Genomic DNA, 23,227 nt, shown 5'->3' on the forward strand with positions numbered 1-23,227 from the left:
TTATGCAATATGTACTAAGGCCTGTCTCAAGAGTCTCCAACATAGGCTCAAACTGATATGCATTTTCCCACTCATCCAAGAAGAAATCAGGAATCTCCACTATGGAAGTGGCAGGCTCATTTACTATGTCATTTTCATCCATTTCTAGAATAGGGTAGTTCATGTTAATGGGATTGGGGTTGTAAGATTCAGTGTGATGAAGGGCTTGAGGTTCTGCTCTAATTGAGGCATTGGCTCCATATCTATTCTTAAATGACATATATGACCAATCAGCAGATATGAATCCACCAATTTGAGCAGTGAAGTCTCTTGAAAGATAGATAGCAAAATAGGCTTGACTTCAGCAACAGATATGTCTTGAATCACAGTGCAACCAAGGCATGCATGTAGGGCCATCTCCACATTCCTAAGGATACCTATAGTTTTGACAGTACTACCATCTAATTGTAACACATCCCTAACAATGGGTTCATATTTCATTCCTAAAGCATCATCAACACACCTAGGCATTACTGAGCTACTAGCCCCTGAATCTATCATGCAATTGTGGACTAATTTGCCCCCTATAATCAAAGAAACATAGAATGGAGGAGGTCTAACCTTTTTACTTGTCTCCACATCCCCTGCTGGTTGTACTAGACTTGTGGCACTCTCCATGGTAGATGGCTGATCCTTGCGTTCAATCTTCTCTAACAATTGCTGCAACATTCTCTTCTGTATTGGTATGGTAGCAATGGCATCCCACATGGAGATATTCACATTGGTCTTCTTCATTTTCTCTACCACATTAAATGGTGCATTAGGAACTTTGGTAGAAACTTTGAGAGCTGCACCTATAAGTGGTTGAGATGGGGCAACATAAGGATCACTTGCATCTTTCTTTCTAGAATCTTGCTTTTGCTGCCATGAAGTACTTGTTTGTTCATTTGCTACATGCGCATGAGGTGTAGTACTTGAAGTTGAGGCCTACTTAGGAGAAGGAGGGGTACCATGTTCCATAGCTCTCTTCTTACTTCTTATGTTATGGGCAATGGAATCCTGGTTTACATTACAATGCTCCCCAATTTGATGATTCATGAAAGAGCAATCATCATGTCCTTGAATATATGAAGCCTCCTTGGGATGATCCTTCTTGTATGATTTCTTTGCTATAGGTTCATTATCAATCAGGGCCAAATAAGATTTTGCCTTCTAGCACATGCAATAGGTATAAGAATAGTTGCAGGAAGGAAAGAAATCTTGATCTTGGGCCAAGTTATTTTGAGGGACTATAGCTCTATTTTGATTTGAGCTTGAAGCAGAAGCATGACTATTTTGCCTACCCTGATCAAAAGAGCTATTCCACTGATTAGGAGACCTACCACAATTTGGAGCTTGATATTGCAATTGGGGAGGCTTGCCACCTTGATCTTTCTTCCTTTCTAAGGCCACCACCTTGTTACTCATTTTTTGTATTATAGAAAAACTATCCTCTAATCTCTTCCCTTTGTCCTTCAACTTCCTCCCCTGCTCATGCAATTTTTTATCTAGGGTCTTCTCTCTTTTATCTGTATTCAGCACTAGACCTTGGAGCATCTCTTTGAGTTCATCTATCCCACTCAAGGATGTGGAAGCTTGAGGAACTAGAGGAAGGGCTTGTGATGGAGAAGTTGTAGGAAGAGAGGCCATTGCTAGTTGGTGGTTGGGAACATCAGGAAAGAAAGGCATAGGGGGCCTTGGAGCCAATTTTACTCCTTGTATCAAGATGTTCTTAGCTTTTATGGCTATCTCATAAGCATTAGGCAAGGTATCTCCTCCCATAGTTTGGATTGTAGTGGCAATATCACTGTTAAAAGCTCTAAGGTAATGCAAGAAGGCATTACTAGGGGTAGGTTTCACTGTAGTGGGTATTCTATCCCATGTCTTTTGAAATCTAGACTTGCTTTAATCAAATAACCACATACAAATCAAAAAACCAAGATGAATGACACAAGGAAGAAATTCACTTATATATCATTCACAGGTCAGCAGAGATATAGTCATGCGAATTGCAGATTTCCACAAAAAAATGGCACAGGCAAAGAATTCTTGCACTTAATACCAATGGCTGAAGGAGATAAATAGAGAATCAGACAGTTCAGAGGCACAGGGGAGTTTACATTAGAATTGCAGAGCAATATCAAAGAACAATAGAGAAGGGTCCCCCTTTAGAAATGTACAAAATTTGCCTTTATAGTTCAGGCATAACTAAGGAAATTGGCTCTGCATTAACTACTCAACTACTGCCATCAAGCTCCCATACAAAAATATCCGATCAAAGATCATACTCGAGCATGGTTTTGAGGTACAAAATTTGGTATTCAACTGAAGAAATGCCTCAAGTAGACAGAAGCAGTGCCAATGAATGATCCTAACACAGTAGATAGATTTGCACAGTGATGGAAGGTCCTTCTGTACCCTGTATTCATTCTGAGTTGGTGGCAATTGATTGCAAAATAAAATCCATGGTGAAGAATCCTAATTTTATCATTTCTAGTTCAAGAAATAGTGAATCAGACAAGTCAACTTAATTCTATACACCAGCTGGGCCATGCGGGCCAATCATCTCTCTTTATTCTGCCACCTGGGGAATCCTCCCATGGTTGACCACCTTCATTGAACTAACAGTGCCACCCTTCGAATATTAATGCTAACTGTGACGGTTACACTAACTGCCAGCCGACCATCAATCCTGATCAGGCCAGTGAGACATGTGTCATCAGGGCGCTATGTCGCCAACGTAAATCCCGCATAGCTTCGCCATAGCGCGATGGCACCATGCGTTGATCTACCTTGATCCGACGGCAGAAAACTTGCGGGCTGCAAAACATATGTTATAAGGTTCAGAACTTGGTGTTTAATATTCCCATGGGTATTAAAATATTACTAATTGGGGAGGTGATCATTGGGTAGGGTAATGTTTGAATTTTGAAATTTGGCAGGGCAAACAAAATGTGGTAACATTATATATAAGAGGTCAAGTTGCGAATTCTAAGTGTGTGTGATAGATTTGATGTGATATGATGATGCAAATTTTGAAGGATGATTAGAGATCATTGAGAAGCAGCAAAGATATATTTAATCAAGGAGGATCTAATGGTGCAGAATGGAGATTTGTAATCAACAAATTTAGTTGCATCATATTCAAGTCAATTCATTGTTACTTTCTAACCATTGTAGCAATGATTTCAAAATCTCTTAATAGAGTTGGTTTAATAGCCATTTTGTAAATCCTCTAACAAGGTGACATTTCAGTTGAATTTTTCTAAAGACCTCTAGTAAGGCCACTCCTAATAGGGTGGTTAAATCCTGTAACAAGGTCACACCTAACAGTGTGTATTGTAACCTTTAACAGGGTTGGCTCCTAACAGGGCTCACTTTAGAAGAGTGAAAATTGGTAGCTAGTTACTTGGTGGTTTTTTCCATATGGGGTTTCCATGTTAAATCTAGTGTCTCTTGTGTTCATCTTATTTACTTTTGAATGCATGTACTAATAATTATGAATCCTTAAAGATCTGTAACAAGTTAATCTACCAAGTTACAACATTTTTTGTGATGTGTTTACCGAGTGATAGCAGTAAATAGTTATTTAAGACATCTAAGGGATCAGGATTTGTTTTTTTGGTAATTGATTCACCCCCTCCCTCTCAGTTACTTCATTTATAATTCCAACAGACACCTAGGAGAGGTTCAACACTAAGATCCATTCATTTTCAAAAGTTTCACATTAACTTCTTTAAAAATCAATCATATTTTTCATAGAGAAATGAATTTTGTTATGATCCTTTCTTTGACTATCATTATTTCTATTCCCCTCTTTCTAGGATGAGACATTCGAAGAAATGTGCACATCATGGTTAACATTTTTTTTATAGAATCATCCAAATAGGGTGCTTCTTGAACAAAATCAACTTCATTCTCATCTTGATTAATGACATATTTCCTCCTTCACCCTTTCATTCTAAGGAAGACCTTTCTTTTCCTGGGAATGGGATGAATAGGGATAGAGAAAGATTTAGTTAACCACATCCCAATGTTGTTAACCTAGAGTGCTCATAAATCTACTAACAACCCCCACTACTTGGGTAATATTTAGATGAGTACAAACCATCACATACATAAGACTACCTACTGCTAAAGAAGATAATTGGAAATGGTCAACAAGAGAGGTGCTAACTAGTTTGGCATCCATGATGCCAAATCTTTCTAATAACTTTAGAAGATAGCATTCTTGCAAAATCTTTGTTTCCCTCTTGTGTCTTTCACAGGAAATGTTTATTTGAAATATTTGTGTCACTACCCCTAAGTCCTTTGTAGAAAACCTTTGAGAAAACTTATCTTTCAATTCTAAAATTAGCTTCATAAATGAGCTGGTAACAAGCATGTGATCAACATAGAGCAATAAAAGAACAAAGGAACCATCAAGTAACTCTTTATAGTAGATACATGGATCAAATTCACAATGAATGTAGTTATTTTCATTTATTAATCAATCAAACTTGAGGTACCACTCCATCAGAGCTTGCTTGTGACCACAAAAGCACTTCCTCAATTTGCCATATAAGTTTTCCTTACCATTTTAATGAACCCCTCAGGCTGCATCATGTAGATTTATTCATTCAAATTACTAGGGAGGAATTTTGTTTTGATATCTATTTTTTCAAGTTCAAGATCATTAGAAAAAATTAAACCAACAAATTATTTTATCTTTTCTTCTATAGAAGAGTTCATAATCAAAGAACCAAGTAGGAATATTTCTCTCTCTAGTTGATTTCCTATATCCCTGAGCATTTTCCACATTTACAGTGTTGTCACTATGTTCCTTATATTTCTCTTGATATTTTAGCCTTTTTAATTCAAAATCAGCCCCCTTAGAAGAAATGAAATGTATCTTAGTGTGTCTTTGAACATTTCCTTAATTATTATGTATATAGTGATTCTGAGATTGATTGCTTGCTTCGAAGAGGTCATGACTTGTTTGTTGTGACATGCGAATGTCAAAATTTTCATTCAAGGTATTATACACACCAATGTTATTAGTACTCATAATTTTGACATTTGAAAGTGTGACACCTTGAGCTTGAGAAGAAAATTCAACTTGCAGTTGAGGAGATTCATACTAATCATGTGAATCACCCCTAACATCAATTTCAAGTCTATCAATATGTGAGATACTTTTAATAGGAATTCTTGACTATCAAGTGTGGCTATTTCATGTGACTTCATTTGTAGGTAGGCTTAGTTTAAAATTATCTGGGTCATGTTGACTATTAGTGGTTTGAACATCTCCTACATGGCTTTTCTAGTGGGTATAGTTGTTGTAGTGAGTTAGGGAGAAACAATCAATTGTGTGAGTTGGCTCATTGTTCAAAAGTCCTTCCCAAAACTTGACAGCATAGTCATGCTTTGAACAATGTAAGGAATACCATGGGTGAGGCTCTTGTGTAGAGTCCACCTCACTTGTGAGTGGCATATGTGGAGCATTCAAGTGCCTCTGACCAAGTGGATTGATAGGAAGTATAGGAGAGATATAAGTGTTAGTGACCTGATTAGCACAATTACCATTGCCATAATCAACATGTCATGATCAAACCAATTCTTTGTCTATGTACTTAAATAGAGGGTTATCATCTATGTTTTGATTTAAATTTGAAACTGGAGTATTATGATTGTAACTATGATAATCAAAATAACTATTTTGTTCACCAAAATTTGACCTTTGATTCCACATATTGTTTATATACGATCAAGATATAGGGGGGGCTGAAAATGATGTTGGTGAAATCTTAGAATGCATATTTTGAGAAGTAACTTGCACTTGCACATTTTTGGTGTTGTTAAGAAAAGAGAAAGGAGAAAATTCATATACCAATATTTCCTTTGTAATGTAGGCTAGAAGTTTTTTTTCATTGAAGACTAAATCTCTACTTCTAATAATTTTCTTCTCAATTAGATCCCAAATTTTGAACCCAATTTGATGTTCTCCATAACCCACAAAGATTCCTCCTTTCAATTTTAGATCAAGCGTCATTTTTTTCTCCTTTGGATCATGAACATAAGTTTCACAACCAAAAACCTAGATGTGATACTATGAGATTTTCTTTCCCATCCATTCTTCCTCCACTATGCCAAAATCCAATCGATAAGGACTTCAATCTATTTAGTAAATTTTTGTATTACAATTCTCTACCTAAAACTCTTTGTGCAAACTAGCATTAGAGATCGTACAACAAGATCTCTCAATAATTTTTCTATTCATCCTCTCTGTTTCTCTATTTTGTTGCAGGATGAATGGAACAATCTTGATTCTATGAATGTCATTATATACACAAACTGAATCAAACTCCAATGAGAAAAACTCTTTGCCATTATCTATTTGTAAGAACTTTATTTTGTGGCCAATCTGATTCTCAACTAAAGCCCTAAAAACATTAAACTTGCTGAAAAAATCAAATTTCTTATGCAACATATAAATCCATACCTTTCTTGTGTAATCATTAAAAAAATTGAGAAAGTAGTTTGCTCCTCCAATGGAGCTTTCCTTGGTGGGCCCGAACACATCAGAGTATACTAGTGTCAAAGGAGTGCCTTTCTTTTTATGTCTGGTCATCAAGAAGTTGACCAAATTCTATTTTCCATTGAGAGAATGTTGACAAAATTATAAGTCAACTGATTTCAGCCCTAGTAATTGCTCCCTTTTATGCTTAATAGAAAGGCCCTTTTTACTCATGTGACTAAGTCTTTGATGCCATAATTTTGAATTACTATCTTGAACTATCATGACAACCTCCACTTCACTAATATTTTTTATAATATATAAACTCCCAATCTTGTCTCCTTTTGAAACTAAAATAGATCATTTTGTGACTTTCCATGAATCGGTTAGAGAAAACCTTGTGCATATAGCTAATTGACAAAAATCAAAACTCTCTTTAGTTGTGGAACATGATGCACATGTTTTAATAGTCATTTAAGACCTCCTTTCAAAGATAATAAAATATCTACTTTTCCTACTATTTAACATGCCTTATTATCGCCTAAATATACTTCACCAAACTCACCTTCTTGATTATTTGAGAAGTATTTTGTACATGAAGAGGCATGAAATGACACACTTGAATCCAAAAGCCATGAGGCTGAAGTAGTTTGGGTTGTAAATAAAACTAATACACCATTATATTTTTTATAGACTATGTTGTCTTCACTTTCCCAAACTCAATTTTGTGCTCTTTTATAACCTCTACAATCTTTCTTCACATGGCCATTTTTTCCACAAAACAAGTAGTCTCCTACTGTCCTTTCCTTTGAATTTGAACACCTAGTTGATTTTGATATTCTGTGATGGTTTTTTCTAATCCTATTTTGGCTTCTTCCTATAATTTCTATTCTAACCTCTATTAAGGCTTCACCGGATGAGGATTCCTTGTTGCTTCTCCACATATCTTCACTAAGTAAAGTGGTCACTACCTCATCATAAACAAAGTTTTACTTTAAAGATTTTGAAGTAATAATTTCTATAACTATCAAATCCCAAGTGTTAGGTAAGGAACACAACAAGATGATAGCTTTATATTCATCATCCTTAGTCATTCCAACCAAGGTTTTTTAACATAATAAAAGTTTCAAATAATTTATATGATTTGACATCAGAATCCCTTCTATTGGTGTTTTTAAACATCGCAGTTTCAAATTACTCTGATGAGAACAAGATACATCTAGGGGTAGCTACTTCCCATTTTCAACATACCCTTTCAGACACTGGGCCAACTATAATGATAGACCCTTCTTCTACTTCAAACTCTGCAAAACCTAGATGGGTGGACCTCATTTTCACTTATATGGTACTAGTGCTAAAACATACACTTGAATCTAACAAAGTGGGTAAAACCCTTAATCTTCTAACACTTAAGCAAAGATCCCAAACATGAAATAGCTATTAACATGGGCTAAGAAATTGTTAAGCTAAATTACGATATCATTTTAGCTCTTAATCAAAAAAGGAAATGGATGATTGATTAAATTTGATTTCAGCAAAACCCCAAATATGCACTAATAAGAACAAGTTGATCCTATAGTTGATCAATGCCTTATCTATTCGGCAATTTCATGAATCATACACATGTGCATCTATGATACCACTGACATAATCCATACATCAAGATATTAGATCTCTACTATCACTTTGTTAATTAGACATCAGTGTCCATAAAGACCTCATTCTCATGAAGTATCCTTCTCCAATAACTAGCAACTTTGTCAAATACATCAAGCATTTACTTGGCCCTTTGCTCCAACAGAAAAATAGATTAGACATACAATATTAAGGGGATGCAAATGGGCCTTAGTTATTTTTCCATAAACCACATAACATTGCATAACACAAACATAGGAGGCAAGAATCAGAATGAAACTAAGAAGATTACCCCTCATTTGTACACATTTCTTTGAAAATTTACATTCTAGATGAATGCAATAAACTCATGAAATCACAAAATAGATCAAAACTATCTATGTTAGCTTAACTATTGCTATTCATACAAGAGAAAAATATGCTGAAGAATATGGTATTATAGTGATGAAAACCCATCAAAACTAGAACCATGGTGTCACAAATCTGAGAAAAGGGTATGTGCAGGATCACGGTCAACCAAACTATGCTCTTAAGTGGCAATAAAAAATTAGAAAATTAGGGTTATGTCAATTTGGTGTGCAATTTTCTAATTGTTATTAAATTTATATCAAAAAGTTGAGAGAAAAGAATCTCTAGAAAATTGAATCTAGTTTCTAAACTACTAGGACTTATCTCAAAAAAATAAAAATTGATTGCTTAAAATTTTGAATTTTAATACAATATTACAAAAAAAATAGAACAAAAATAAGTAGTAGATGTATGTCTGACCACCTTAATCAAAATCAAATGATAATAATTTTTAATAATATTCTAGATATAAGTGGTAGACTTATGCCTAAATGTCACACATATTTTTGGGTATTTTTATTTTTAATAAATAATAAATAATTATTTTTTTACTTTAGTATTTTTGCAATAAAAAAGCTCTCATGTTTGACCACCTTAACTAATTCAAAACTTTGCAAGATTCAATTTTTCCATTTTTTTCCTTATGGTAGAATAAACATAGAATGTGATGCATCTTTTGGATTTAAAAAATGTTGTACCATTTGAAAGTTATAGTTGTTTTTCAAGTAGTGTGTTAGTTAGCACCTTATACCTAACTCCATTAGAAAATAAGTAATAATTACTTACGAAACTCATAATTTGGCAAACCTTACATTTATGGAAAGATAAGAACATTCTTAAGAAACCCTTTTCATTTCATCAAATTTTGGTGAAAAAAAGGTCATCAGCTACATGTTTGAAGTAAAATACACATAAAAATAGGCCAAAAATACATTTTTAGGATGTTTTTAAAGTTAACCATATAGGTTTGATATCAAAAGATATAGTAGACCTTATAAAGATATTAATTGTTCTCATTTATTATTAGGGTGGGTGGGAAAAAAGTTGGAATAGATTTTGAAATGGTTTGAGATATTTTAGAAGTATAGATTTCTCAAATCACCACTTTTTGGCACACCATGATCCTGCACATACCCAAAACTCAAGATTGGACCCCCCTGGTATCATAGCAATGAGAATTTTTTTCCAAAACTGGAACCCTTACAATGAATGAGAAAGCAAGAGAGATATAGGAAAAGAATGAAATCCTTGATCTGATCTGGAAGTGACATGTATCCACTTGAATGTTCATTCTCTACTATCATAAAAGATCCCTCCTCTTTCTAAAACTAAAATATGATATGATTTTCATCATTATCTGTAACAAACTTGAAATATCTCTTCTTTAATGCTAAAAACCCTTGTGTTGCCAAAATATCTGAAATGTTGATAATACCTTGATTTAACTAACTTGGAAGTGACGAAATTCACCCCTAACTACATTCATACTACCTTTTATGTTCATTCAGTTCACCATTTCTCTGAAAATCAAATCTGAACTGCCCCAACTAAATGAAATTTAAAAGTAGGTACTTGAGAAAAATCCTCATAGAACTTGAAGCAATGGTTTCCTTTACCAAAACAAACTCCAAAAATGAAAATTCCATTCTCCCTCGATTTTGGTGACATATAGTAGTGTGATATCTTCTTATCAAAAACACCCAAAATCTTAGTTTAAATTTTAGGGTCGTAGTATGGCTTTGTGATTGCATTTGCTTTCAAGTATTTAAGTTTTCCTAATGTCAAAACTATAGGTTATAATATTTATTTATTTAAAATGACCCTACACATACTTTTGAGCAAAAATATTTAAAAAATTATTCTTCATGCTTGTACCGCTTTCCCTCCTACTTTTCAATCTAGGTCAAACAGGTTTGACTGGCCCTAACATGTATCACCATTAGATTAGCCTAATTTCTGCATAGTCCCCTAACATCCACCACCCAAGAACCACATGTCACTATCTCATTGGTTCTTTTTTCTGCCACGTGGTGGCCATGTCATCGATCACTATGTCTCTATCCTAGTTAGAATGTTGCCACATCATCATGACATAGAAACATTGCTACACATGGCACCTTGGTTCACATCAACATCTGGTTGGCAATGCCATGTTAGCGCCCTATCATTGCATCATGTCATTGGTCACTATTTTGCATGACACCTTAGTACAGTACAATGTCATCATGATAAAGCAATGTCATGACACATGTCACTTTTTGCCACATCAACACCTTAGGAAAGCGTACCACATCTAGAGTCCTCTGACACATGTCATTTTGTGATTCATCATTAATTTTCCACTTGTCACCTATTGATTGGTTGTATAGGTCCAATCATCATCTTGATATGCATGTTCATTCAAAATTTCCTCCCACCTGGCTATGGGCCCCACACAAGAAGTTTGTGGCTCAAAAGCCTCTATCTTATTTGACACTATAGAGATGAGTGCTGATGCTTTTAAACATAGTAGAACATTGGCATACAATGAATGTGGGATAATGGAATGTACAAGTTTTTCATTAAAAGCTCCATTTTGTCCTAGATAGATGCCTATTAGATTTGGCACATTACCTTTGCGACATCACACTTGACATCCACATGATTTTTTGCATTAAGAAGTCCACAAGATCTTTTATTATGAACCTCTTAAAACATTGGGAAACAACCCAATATTCTCCAATTTTGCATGAACAGACATTTTGAGTAGCACAACACTAGTGATTTGAATATGAGAAGGGTTGAATCTCGTCTTATGCTAATGGGAAGATGTAGTTCTCACTCCTTAAATTATGGTCTCTTCTTCAAAGAAAGAAACATAGTTATGCTACCATCCCTTTGCATGAGAAAATTTACATGCATGGCTTTATGAATAGAAAATATTTTTTTCTTGCATCTAAAACCTTGAACACACCACTACAAAAATATAGAAGAAAACTTCACCTTCCTACTAGGAGCACACACCCAAAGGCCTTCAAGCATCATGTCAACACAATCCAACACAAGGCATGAAGTATTCAAATCAATGGATGTTAAAAACATGGAGAAATAAGTAGTGAAATCTCTCCCTCATGACTAAATGACAACTTATATATAGTGGTCTCCATGTTTGGAACTCCACGTTGGCTGCTATATATTCCTCTCCCTATTGCTTGGGCATAAATAAAACTTTAGCACATCGGCCATTCTGCTTTCAAACTTAGACCCTTGGATAAGAAATTTGTGGTGGCTCCAAAGTCCTCCCCATTTGAGAGCCTTGTTTCATTTTTGGCTTGACTCCCCTATGGGATACCACTACAAGTGAATAATGGAGCCTTCTTCCTTAATTTGCTCAAAATTCCAAGAAATGCTCCTCATACTATTTCTAGTAATGAGGTGCTCCATCCAGTCTCCACATTCATAAGGCTTCATTCGAACATCCATCTTCATTTTTTTGTGTTATTTCTAGCCTTTGTGATCTACAATTATTCATGTGCTATGTTGAGCATATCTGTGTGACTATGTGCCTTGAATATCCCTTAGGATCAAAGTTTATGTTAAAAGACATATAGTGCCTTTGTTGAACTTAGTCCATAGGAATCCACATACCTAAAATGCATTAGGCCAATTTGTAAGAGCATCCACATTCATTATTTAATCTATATCTCTTATACCCTCATGGCATTCAGAACATGGGCAATCCACTTTGCCTCTTTGAAAATATGTCTATGTAGAGTCTCTCTTTGATTTAATTGAATAATTGATAATCTGCGTCTATTGATATAAGAAAACAAAAAAAATTCTTTCTATTTCAAATCTTTAGGGTATAATCAAGACAAGACAACACAATTTCCTAGGCAATTTATCAATTTGACAAAATTAGTTGGGCCCCAAAGTGGATCCAGCTATTTTTTTCTTCTTTTTTGAACAACTGACATCTCAAAGTGGCCTACTGAACATTTAACATTGACTAAAAACCATTCAACCATTGAACCATCCATTAAAACTCATTTTAAGTTTTTTTTGCCGACTGCCAACTTCGTGCCAAGAAGTACTTTGACTGACTTTAAAAACTGATAGAAACCACCTAACTGGGCTTTCAAAATAGGCACATTGATTGTCTATACCACATACTTAAACATTGAAAAATATCATCTTGTGATGAATTATCACTCAAAAAATATTGATTTTCAAAATTGCCTTTCAAGAATTGCCTACAAGCAAACATGTTAGAAAACCATAAAATGCAATTAGATTTGGCTTTGAAAACAAGACAATCTGACACTTGGAGGCACAAAAACTAGGACATTAGTTAACTCTCACAAGGAGAATGTAAATCTATGATTTTGGCTTATGAAAAAATATTGGGCATGTTTGGAAAGTAGTCAAAGTGGGCTACTCAGATTTGTAAAACTAGAAACATTGGCAGAAAAGTGATTTTTACAAATGGAATGGACCTAGGAAAGTCTACAAACAGCTTCATCAAGATTTGAAAACTAGCATGCTTGAATAATTTTAAGAATATAACACAATAATATAACCCATTGGATCTCACCTATCAAGGATTTTGATTTATGACATCATGAACAGGGGCACCAACCAATCTACACTTTATGACACCAGTAAAACTTTACAATTTGTAAATGGAATCATTTTTGAAAAATGATCAAATAGATTTTTCATAAGATCATATTAGAAAAATAAGAAGTCTTCAACCTCTACAATGAAATACAGAAGGAATTATCTCATTTTGGTCAACAGGGTCAAAGTTATAACTGATCAAACATGGCCTCCCAAAATTCTTAGCAATTAGCATCAACATGACAACAATAAACAACCAAGTTTGAGGGATTTAAAATCTAGTCAAAACATATCAAAATGACTTGAAATCTAAAAAATAGGTTCTTTTATATGCATACTAAAGACTCCCAAAGGGACGAGTCATGAAATATTACTGGGTGTGACGTATTCAATTACAAACAAGGCCTCCTGTCGTTATTTGACACTTATAGAAAAATGCAGATTTGAACATTGCTCAAAATGGATCTTCACAAAATGATTCAAAATGGTAGTTTATCTTCATGGGATGAGTGGATACACTAAATTTAAGGTGTTAGAAACATAAAACACCTATTAGGCCTCAAATGGATAGCTAGGTAAACATGCATTAAAAAGCACTTGTAGGGCTTGATTTTTAGAATGGTACCCAAAATTAGGGCTTCAGTTTTGGATCCCAACACCTTCCTTCATTTTCAGCTTGTAGAGATTCTTCATAATGAATATTTTATTTGCAACTAATGTCATTTCATACATACATTGAATTTTATCTCAAACTTTGTTTGTTGTTGTCTCGTTTGATACATTGAACAAAACATCTTGTGATAATGAAAGAAAGATTGTCAACATTTCCTTCTCGTCAATCTTTAACCAGTCTTCATCCATCATTGTAGCTGGTTTCTTATATTTTCATCCAATTTCTACTGCCAAGTCTTCCTTAAATAGGAATGAATGAATCTAAACTTTTCACAAATTAAAATTCTCTCCTGACAATTTCTGCACTCACAAATCTTCCATGACTTCTAATTTTCAAACATGGAAATTGATCCAAGCCTTTATGTCAAAATTTGTTACCAATTGTGAATTTTTCTAAAAGTGCAAATAGAAAATATAAAACAACAAGAAAGAGGAAAAACACAAACACATGAATTCATTGTTGTTCACCACGAATTGTAGGTACATCTACACTGCATGGAGATCTCTAATTAATGTTAAATTCAAGTCTTTACATTATAGTTGTTGCTTCTACTCTTCGAAAATACTATGAATACAATAAGCCTCTAATAGAAATTTATAGACTCTTTAAAGAAATGAAGTTACATAAACAATTGGAGGGAAACAATAATAAAAATAAGAGTCTATTGGGCTTCACATATACACCCAACAACTGAAAGGATGATTGAAAATATACTCAACAATTAAAAGGATGATTGAAATTGAGAATGATATCCTCCCTGTAATGTTCATTTGGATTACATTGATCTATTTTATTGATGAATAATTTTACAATGTCTCTCCTCATATTAAAACAAATTTTTAATTAGATTTTTGAGCTTGAAGTACAGTTGCTTAGTAGAGGAACGAAGTCTATGAGAGAACCAATCTAGTGAGGTATTAATTTCATATGTAATTTAAGGTGATAGGTGTGTAATTGATAGTGGTTGTTCACATAACCTGAATGGTGATAAAAGTAAATTTGAAACCATGAAACCATATAAAGGTAGTTGTGTTAAGTTTTGTAATAATGCACCATTTCTTGTGAAAGGTAAAGGATTAATACAATTGACTAATGAGATCAAGTGTAACAATGCTTATTGGGTTGAAGGACTTAACTATAATTTATTGAGTGTTTCATAGTTGAATAAATTAGGACACAAATTTTAATTCTATCATGGGAAGATCAAGATATTTGATGCTACTAGTGAAATAATTTAAACTGGAGATTAGACAAGAGGTAACTTGTTCTATCTAGATTTATTTTATGAGACGTGCTTATGTGCACAAAATGAAGATATATGGTTATGGCATAAGAGGTTATGCCATGTGAATTTGGATAATTTTTTTAAACTAGTAAGATGAGAAGAGTAAGAAGATTACCAAGATTAGAGAAACTTGATAATTCTATGTGTAAACAATGTTAATTGGGAATAATGACAAAGTCTAGTTTCAAGAGAAAAACATACACATCTAATAATATTTTAGAATTGGTTCATACTAGCCTTTGTAGACCTATTAAAGTGAAAAGCTACTATGGATATAAATATTTCATTCTATTTATTGATGACTATTCTAGAATAATGACTTTAATATTTCTTAATGACAAATATGATGCTTTTTAGTTTCCTATCATTATGACCCCTCCCTAAAATAGAATAGATGAAAGGAGGGAAAAATAAATCATGGACTATGCTAGAACAATGATGATGGAGAAGAATGCGTTAGAAAAATACTTCAGAGAAATTGCAAGTACACTGGTCTATATTTTGAATAGAGTATAGGTCAAGAAATGTACAAATGTTATACACTTTGAGTTATGCTATGGGTATGAACCGAATGTGAAGTATTTTAATTCTTTTAGAAGAAAATGTGATGCTAAAGCCATGAATGAATATTCCTAGGATATTCCACTAAGAGAAAAGCTTATAAGTGTTTGAATTCTAACACACAAAATTTGTAGAAAGTGCAAATGTGAAATTTGATGAATATACAAAAATAAATGAAGCTGAATGCAAGAGAAAACCTGGCCCAAGAAAGAGGAAAAATATGCTAAGAAACAAAAAAATGGTAGTTTCAATAGTAGGTTGCAGAGCAATGGACTATGGGTTTGGAGCATCAACAAAATGATACTGAGATACATGTAGTAGATATTAAACATTAGGAAGACAATGCCAAGCAAGGAGAACTAAAGATACAAAATGGACTTAAAATCAATTTTTAGGATGAACCTATTCATGAAGAAAGAAGGAAATAACCTACACTAGAAAAGTATGTGAGAAAACACCACAAATCACTAGAAACAAAGACTCTGTCCAGTAATGACAAGGAAAAGACTTAGAAGTTCAATACAAGTTTACTTTTTAAGGTTCAACCTAAATCAATAAAGGATGCATTGGAGAATGGATATAGATTCGTGTAAAGAATGAAGAGATTGCAAAACAAGACAAGAACAAAAACTTGAAACTATTACCTAGTCCTAAGGAAAAGAATATTATTGGAACTAAGTGGGTATTCAAGAATAGGGTGAATGAAAAAGGAGAAGTCACAAGGAACAAAGCTAGATTGGTATGCAAAGGATATGCACAACAAGAAGGCATTGACTATGGGGAAACATTTTCCCTAGTTGCAAGATTGGAAGGAGTTAGAATACTACTTCATTAGTCTTCTTAGAAAGGATATAAAGTGTACCAAATCAATGTTAATCTACATTTCTAAATGAAGTACTTGAAATAGAAGTTTACATAGAAAATCCAGAAGGATTTATGGATCCTAGCAAGAAGAACATGGTACACAAATTACACAAAGCACTCTATGGACTAAAATAAGCCCCTAGAGCATGGTATGAAAGGCATCACAATTATTTGGTAAAGATTAGATTTGCAATAACTAATGATAACACTAATCTATACTTGAGGACTGAAGGTGATAAAGGGATACTATTAGCTTAAATATTTTTTGATGACATGATATTTGGAGGAAAATATGCATAATAAAAATCATTTGTAGATACAATAAAGAAGGAATTTGAAATTTCTATGTTTGGTGAAATCAAATCCTCTTTTGGTTTATAAGTATATCAAATGAAGCAAGGTATCTATTTTACTCAATCAAAACATATCAAGGAGATACAAAATCCTTTTGGAATGGATGAGTCAAGACCAATGAACACACTTATGGCTACAAGACATAAGTTATCTAAGAATGATGAATCTACTAATGTGAACAAGACATTGTATAGATTAATGACTAAAAAAATATAATATTGCACTAGTAGTTGGAATTGTTGCAAGCTTTTTTGTAAACCCTAAGGAGAATTAGATGATGGCAGTGAAAATGATATTGAAATATTTAAAAGGAACAAAAAAATATGACTTGTATTACAAGAAGAATGACAAGTTTGGACTGAAAGTATACACTAATGATGATTGGGTAGACAATTTTCATGATGGAGCTTTATTTATAAAAAAGAGACTAGTCCCATGGACAAGAATGAAGTAGAATTGTATTTCACAATAAGCAATTGAAACTAAATATGTGATATCAATAGTGAATTATTCAAACATTGTATGGATCAAGAAATTATTGAAAGTGATAAAGGAAGAGATTTCTAATCCTATTGTTATATATTGTAACAACACAAGTTCTATAAAGAACCCTATAATACACACAAATACCAATCATATTTCTATCAAGTATCATTACTTGAGAGAGTTAGTTCAAGATAAAGAAGTGAGGTTGGAGTATGTGAACACTAAGAAGAAAATTATGGACATTTTCACTAAGCATTTACCTAAGTATGCTCATGAGTATCTAAGAGGTAAATTAGGGTTAATCAGAATATCTTACAATTCGATGCTAAAAGTCATTCTTGAGGAGTTTACTAAAGTAGTGTAGAAAGAAGAATAGAATGGTGTATCAATCATAAGAATAGATGATAGATAGTGAATAAGACTCAAATTTACTAACATGAAGATATATACATGATGAAGATTTATGAGAAATATGGTGTGTCTTTGGCATTATTTTCAAAGAGGGAGAGAGTGTGTCAATTACCATAACAAAGGGATATTATGGAGTTATCTAAATGCAATAATGAGAAAGATGAGGAGAAGTCATACATTACAGAGGAAAAGATAATTTATAGTTACAATATGAAGATGGAGTTAAAGATTTTTTGCAAAGAGAGAGAATATGGTGTTGCCAACAATCATGGATAACTTTAAGAAACCCCCATTTGGAAAAATGTATAAAATTTTGGCAAATCAAATATTAGTTCAGGAAAAATCAATTAATTTCTATTGGTTAATTAATTTTTTTAGTAGGAAAAAAATTAATTTTATTGTTAATGTTTATTCAGCTATATGAAAATTTTATAAAATCTTAGTGAATCTTACATTATTAATGAAAATCATGGATGCAATTAAACATACCTAGAAACCTTGATTTTATTATTATTATATGGATCCTAGTTGATTATCAAATTTGAAGGGAAATTAATCCCACTTATATCTTTATAATTTCCCTCCAAATTATTGAATGGTGGTATGGAGGAACATCCCTATTATTTTATTGGCAACTTTTTATTCAACTATATGAAAATTCTATAAAATCCTAGTGAATCTTACATTATTAATGAAAATCATGGATGCAATTAAACATACCTAGAAACCTTGATTTTATTATTATTATATGGATCCTAGTTGATTACCAAATTTGAAGGGAAATTAATCCCACTTATATCTTTATAATTTTCCTCCAAATTATTGAATGGTGGTATGGAGGAACATCCCTATTGTTTACTATCGTTGGAGATTCCTAAATCAATTGTCTAGATCCTATTTTTGTAAAACTTTTAAAAAGATATTGATTTTTAAAGACAGTCCCAAAAGTAAAGACACATGTTCCACATCAAATCTATTTTGGGGCAACATGACAAAGGACAAGAAGTTTCATGTAAAATCTCTAGAATAGAGATGCATGTCAAATATACATACTAAACCTATAGCCTAACTTATATTTTTACCAAATATTGGCTAATATGACATCAATTTAGATAAAAATTGGAAATTGTAGGCAAATATTTATTATGTATGGTTTGGAAAAAATAGATTGCACTGGTGAAGTCATCACTACAATAAAAATACTTTTGTATTAGTATTGGTGATTGGCCTAAGCATGGGACCCAATTTTTGTAAAGTGCAGGCAACATGGCCACCCCAAAAGTGCAAAAAAAAGCCAAATTTGGGGTCCCTGATGAGTGAGATTAGCCAATTGGTGAATCTTAGCCACTAAATTTATCCTTACCAATAGTAAAAGAGGAAGTTGATTGATCTCATAATCTAATATGATAGAGGGAGTCTATATGTTGCATATCAGAGATCATGGATGAGAATCATAATGAAATTGAAAAAAAGGGAAATTTCTAGACATTAAGATGTGAATCAAAAGAAGATCCAATACTAAACATAGAGGAAGATACTCAAAGAAATTACATTTTTTGGATTGCATGCTAACTAGATGTGGTGTGATCATTGCCAAAGACAAAGATTCTTGGGTAAAAGTACGAAGTTATGTCACCTTTTAGGCTGACTTATCAAAATGATTGAATTTGAGCAATTCCATCCAAAAATAAATTTTGTTCAAACATATGATCTAGATATATTCATTCTAGATAAGTTATAAATGGTCTCACACTTCTCGAATTGGAAATATCTATTAAATGCATGTTTTATACTAGTTTGTATCCAATTACTAAAGAAATAAAATTATAAACTAACGTTATAATAAGTCTTACAATTTTATTGATATGTTTTTAGTAACATATAAACACCATTTTATAGAGCTCAAAGTCAAGAATATTCTCATATAAATTTTATATTTTTATAATTAGATGTGGTATATTGTAATTAAAAAATTCTATAAGCACATATTTAAACACTCGAAAAGATGTCAATTTCAAGAAAGGAAAAAAATATTAAATCATATTTAAAAAGTTAAAAATTATATGACGTTCTAGAGGAGAGAGTCCTCTTTGAGAATATTTAATTTTTCTTTTGGTTAGAGTGGATTTGTTTTCAAAAATGTGGTGGGAGACGAAAATTATCAATTTCATAATATAGGTCTAAAATCATTATAAAAGAGAAAATATAGGTCTAAAATCAATTTTTATATTTGATTGTTCTAGCTATATATTTTATATATAACATAGTCTAAGCTCAAATGGAAATAAGTTTTTTTTCATATAGTTTTGTGGTGGGAACTAAACCCCTAATTTTTAGTGTTTTTTAGCAAATAAAAAATCATCTATAAAAATTAAGAAAATATATCAATTATTATACCAAATAATTATTAAAAATTATTATCCTAAACTTCATCTATTTATACACAACTCATTAGTTTACTTCATTTTCAAATTCTAAATAATAATACCAGTTTTATGTCATTGAAGGTGAATAGTTATACTTTTGTTAGCCTTTTCCTTTACAAAAGGGTGACACAGGTTTGTACTTTTACCCTCTTGGAAACTACAATTTAGACAAATGTTATATTGTTATTGACAAACCTTATTGGTAAGATAATTTCTTTCTAAGTCAAGTGTTTCAAGTGCCATATCAAGATGATTGATGAAGAGGATTTCAGAAGCACATAACAAAAGGATCTAGAGGAAAGGTTGATTTATGAAAAGAAGTACAATGGGAACTTGATTAGTTCTAGACTTTAACAAGATAAAGTCATTGTTTAATCACAACCTAGGTGAAGAAGATAGTTGTACTGAAACAAAGAAAACATGATCAAAGAATGACCAAATGCATAGGCTTGACCAAGAAAAAGAGATGAAGATTAAGGAACTTAAAGTTTATGCTAAGTGATGCTAGAGTTGTCTAGCTAAATGTATAAGACAAGTAAAATATAGTATTGAGTGAGCATTAGTACTAATCGAGTGAGAGTAAATATGTTGAACATAAAAGTTAGTAGTGACCGAGTAATCTACCAATGACTAAGTGTCAAAACAAAGTGCTGGTTGAAGGGCAACATCTGACAGATTATGAGGAAATCATGATTTTTAGCCAAAACAGTTGATTTCTTAGAATATGTTTAAAGCCTCTTGAAGATAAGCATGGATGTATTGGATTATTTCATTTAGGAAAAATTGTGTTTGATATTTTCTATGCAAGAATCTAAGGAAAATTTTGAATAAGTTTCTAGAAGAGAAAAGTGGAGACAAAATGATGGAAGGATTTGATGAATCTGACCAAATCCTACGATCTACGATGATGTTTATGTGGAAAAAGATCATAATTAACTATTTAAGGAGGTGGAAGGGCTAACCAAATCAAGGTTGGAGTAATTTTTGATGCTATTGATTGCCAAATTTAAGCAAAAGGATGAGAAGGATTTTGAAGAGGTGAAGAGCGATTGCTTGAAGGGTTACCAACCAGATTGAAGATAAAGATGAGAATAGAGGCCAGTTAGTGGATCAACATATGAACCAAATAGAGGTCTATATTTGCAAAGTGAGTTGTATTTGTCAAATCAACCTATTTTTATTTCTAGCCATGTATCATTTTTTTGAAATCCTTTACTCAAGGTTGACCTAACAGTCATATGGAAATTCTTTAATCAAGGTGACATTCTAATAGAATGCTCTTAATCCCTCTAATAAAGACACTCCTAATAGAGTTATTAAATCCTTTAATGAGGTCACATTTAACAATGTGTTTTGTAACCTTTAATAGGGTTGATTCATAATAGTGTTGACTTTATAAGAGTGAAAAATTGGTCACATGTTCCTACTGGTTTTCTATAGAGACCAAGCTATTTAATATTTAGATCTAAAGTATCTAAAGTGCTCAAACATTCAATTGGTACATTTAGACCTAAGGATAACTGATTCACCCATGAGATTTTCTCATTCATTGTAACAACTGGCCCCTATGGGATCTGTTCATGGTGTATAGACTCTATTATATTAGGACATATGTATATTTTATGTTACAAATTATCAATAGTTGTTTTCTTGCTAGAACTTAGGACACTTTGATGTGAGAGGTTTTCAAATTAAAAAAAAGGGGCTAGGTTAATATAGGTTACTTCTGACTTGTAGTTGTTCTCTACCATTTTGTGTTGAGATCTTACTGAAAAGATCATTGCTAAAAGAGATTATATAAAGAGGGAGATTTTTGAAGAAGAAAATGAGTTTCAATTATAGTTTAATCACCGATGTCAAACATGATTTTTTTGGTAAGACAATTGCATATAAAATTCAATACTATCAATTAGTTGATTGATGAAGAGGATTTGATCAATAAGATGTAACAATAGCACCTAGATAAAAGGTTGAGTTATGATTGTGTAATGGAGTATAAGGATCAGTTAAGACAAAGATCAAATGATGTATTGATAACCTACTTAAGGTTATAGAAGTTGATTACACTTAGAAACTTTAGAAGAACAAGTTGCGTAAAAATTGTCTGCCAAGCTTGACCGAGTTGATATTAGGTGCCAAGAAAAGTTAGTGCAAGATGAGCAAAAAATTAGTTGAAGCTAAGTAAAAGAACATTCTAGTGAATGCCAAGTAAAATAGTTGTTACCAAGCAACACAGTATGTATCAAGCATCAGTAAACTTTAGTTGAAGTCAAGTGAATTCACAGTTGATTTCGAGCAACATAGTATGTGTCGAGCATCAAAAGATTGATAATGTTGAGCTATTGTATTATTAGAAAGATCAAACATTCACCAAATCTAAGCTGAAAAGTCTATTTTCTTGAAGTTTGTGAACCAGGTGAAAGATAAGGTTGATGAGTTGGTGGCATAGAATTTGTGTTAAAACATTTCTAGGTGAATTCAAATGGATTCTAGAAGAAATATTATATATGAGTTAGATATATTTTATCCTACTTATCCAAACCCAAAAATGGACGATGGAAAATGACAAAGTATCTTAATTTCCTATTTATAGGAATGTCTGTTCATGAAGTAAGAGAGGAAAAGGTCATAAATACACGAAAAGAATAGAGAAAAGAAGGAAGACAGGAAGTCAAGGACTCTGCTTCATCAAGTGACCAAAAAGGTGATGACATTGGTGTGCTAAGCAATAATTCTTAAGGAGATATATGCTTGAAGGGTGAACAAGCTCTCAGAACCAAAAAGTATGAAAGCCAAAAAAAATTGAGGACTAAATAGTTATCTGTAATCTACAAGATAAGTTGTAAGTTGTATTTGATCAAAGCTCTACTATTACTCTCTAAAAATTGTATCAGTTTAGGGTAAAATCCTTTAGATTAAGGTTGACCTAACAGTCATTTAGAAATCCTTTAACAAGGTGGCATTCCAAGTGAATGGCCTCAAGTCCTCTAACAAGGCTCACTTTTAACAAGGTGATTGAAATCCCTTAACTGGATTACATTTAACAGTGTGTGTTGTAACCTTTAATAGGG

The sequence above is a fragment of the Cupressus sempervirens genome, chromosome 10, assembly GCF_028749045.1.
Source record: "Cupressus sempervirens isolate cs-2001-9-10 chromosome 10, ASM2874904v1, whole genome shotgun sequence".
NCBI lineage: Eukaryota > Viridiplantae > Streptophyta > Pinopsida > Cupressales > Cupressaceae > Cupressus > Cupressus sempervirens.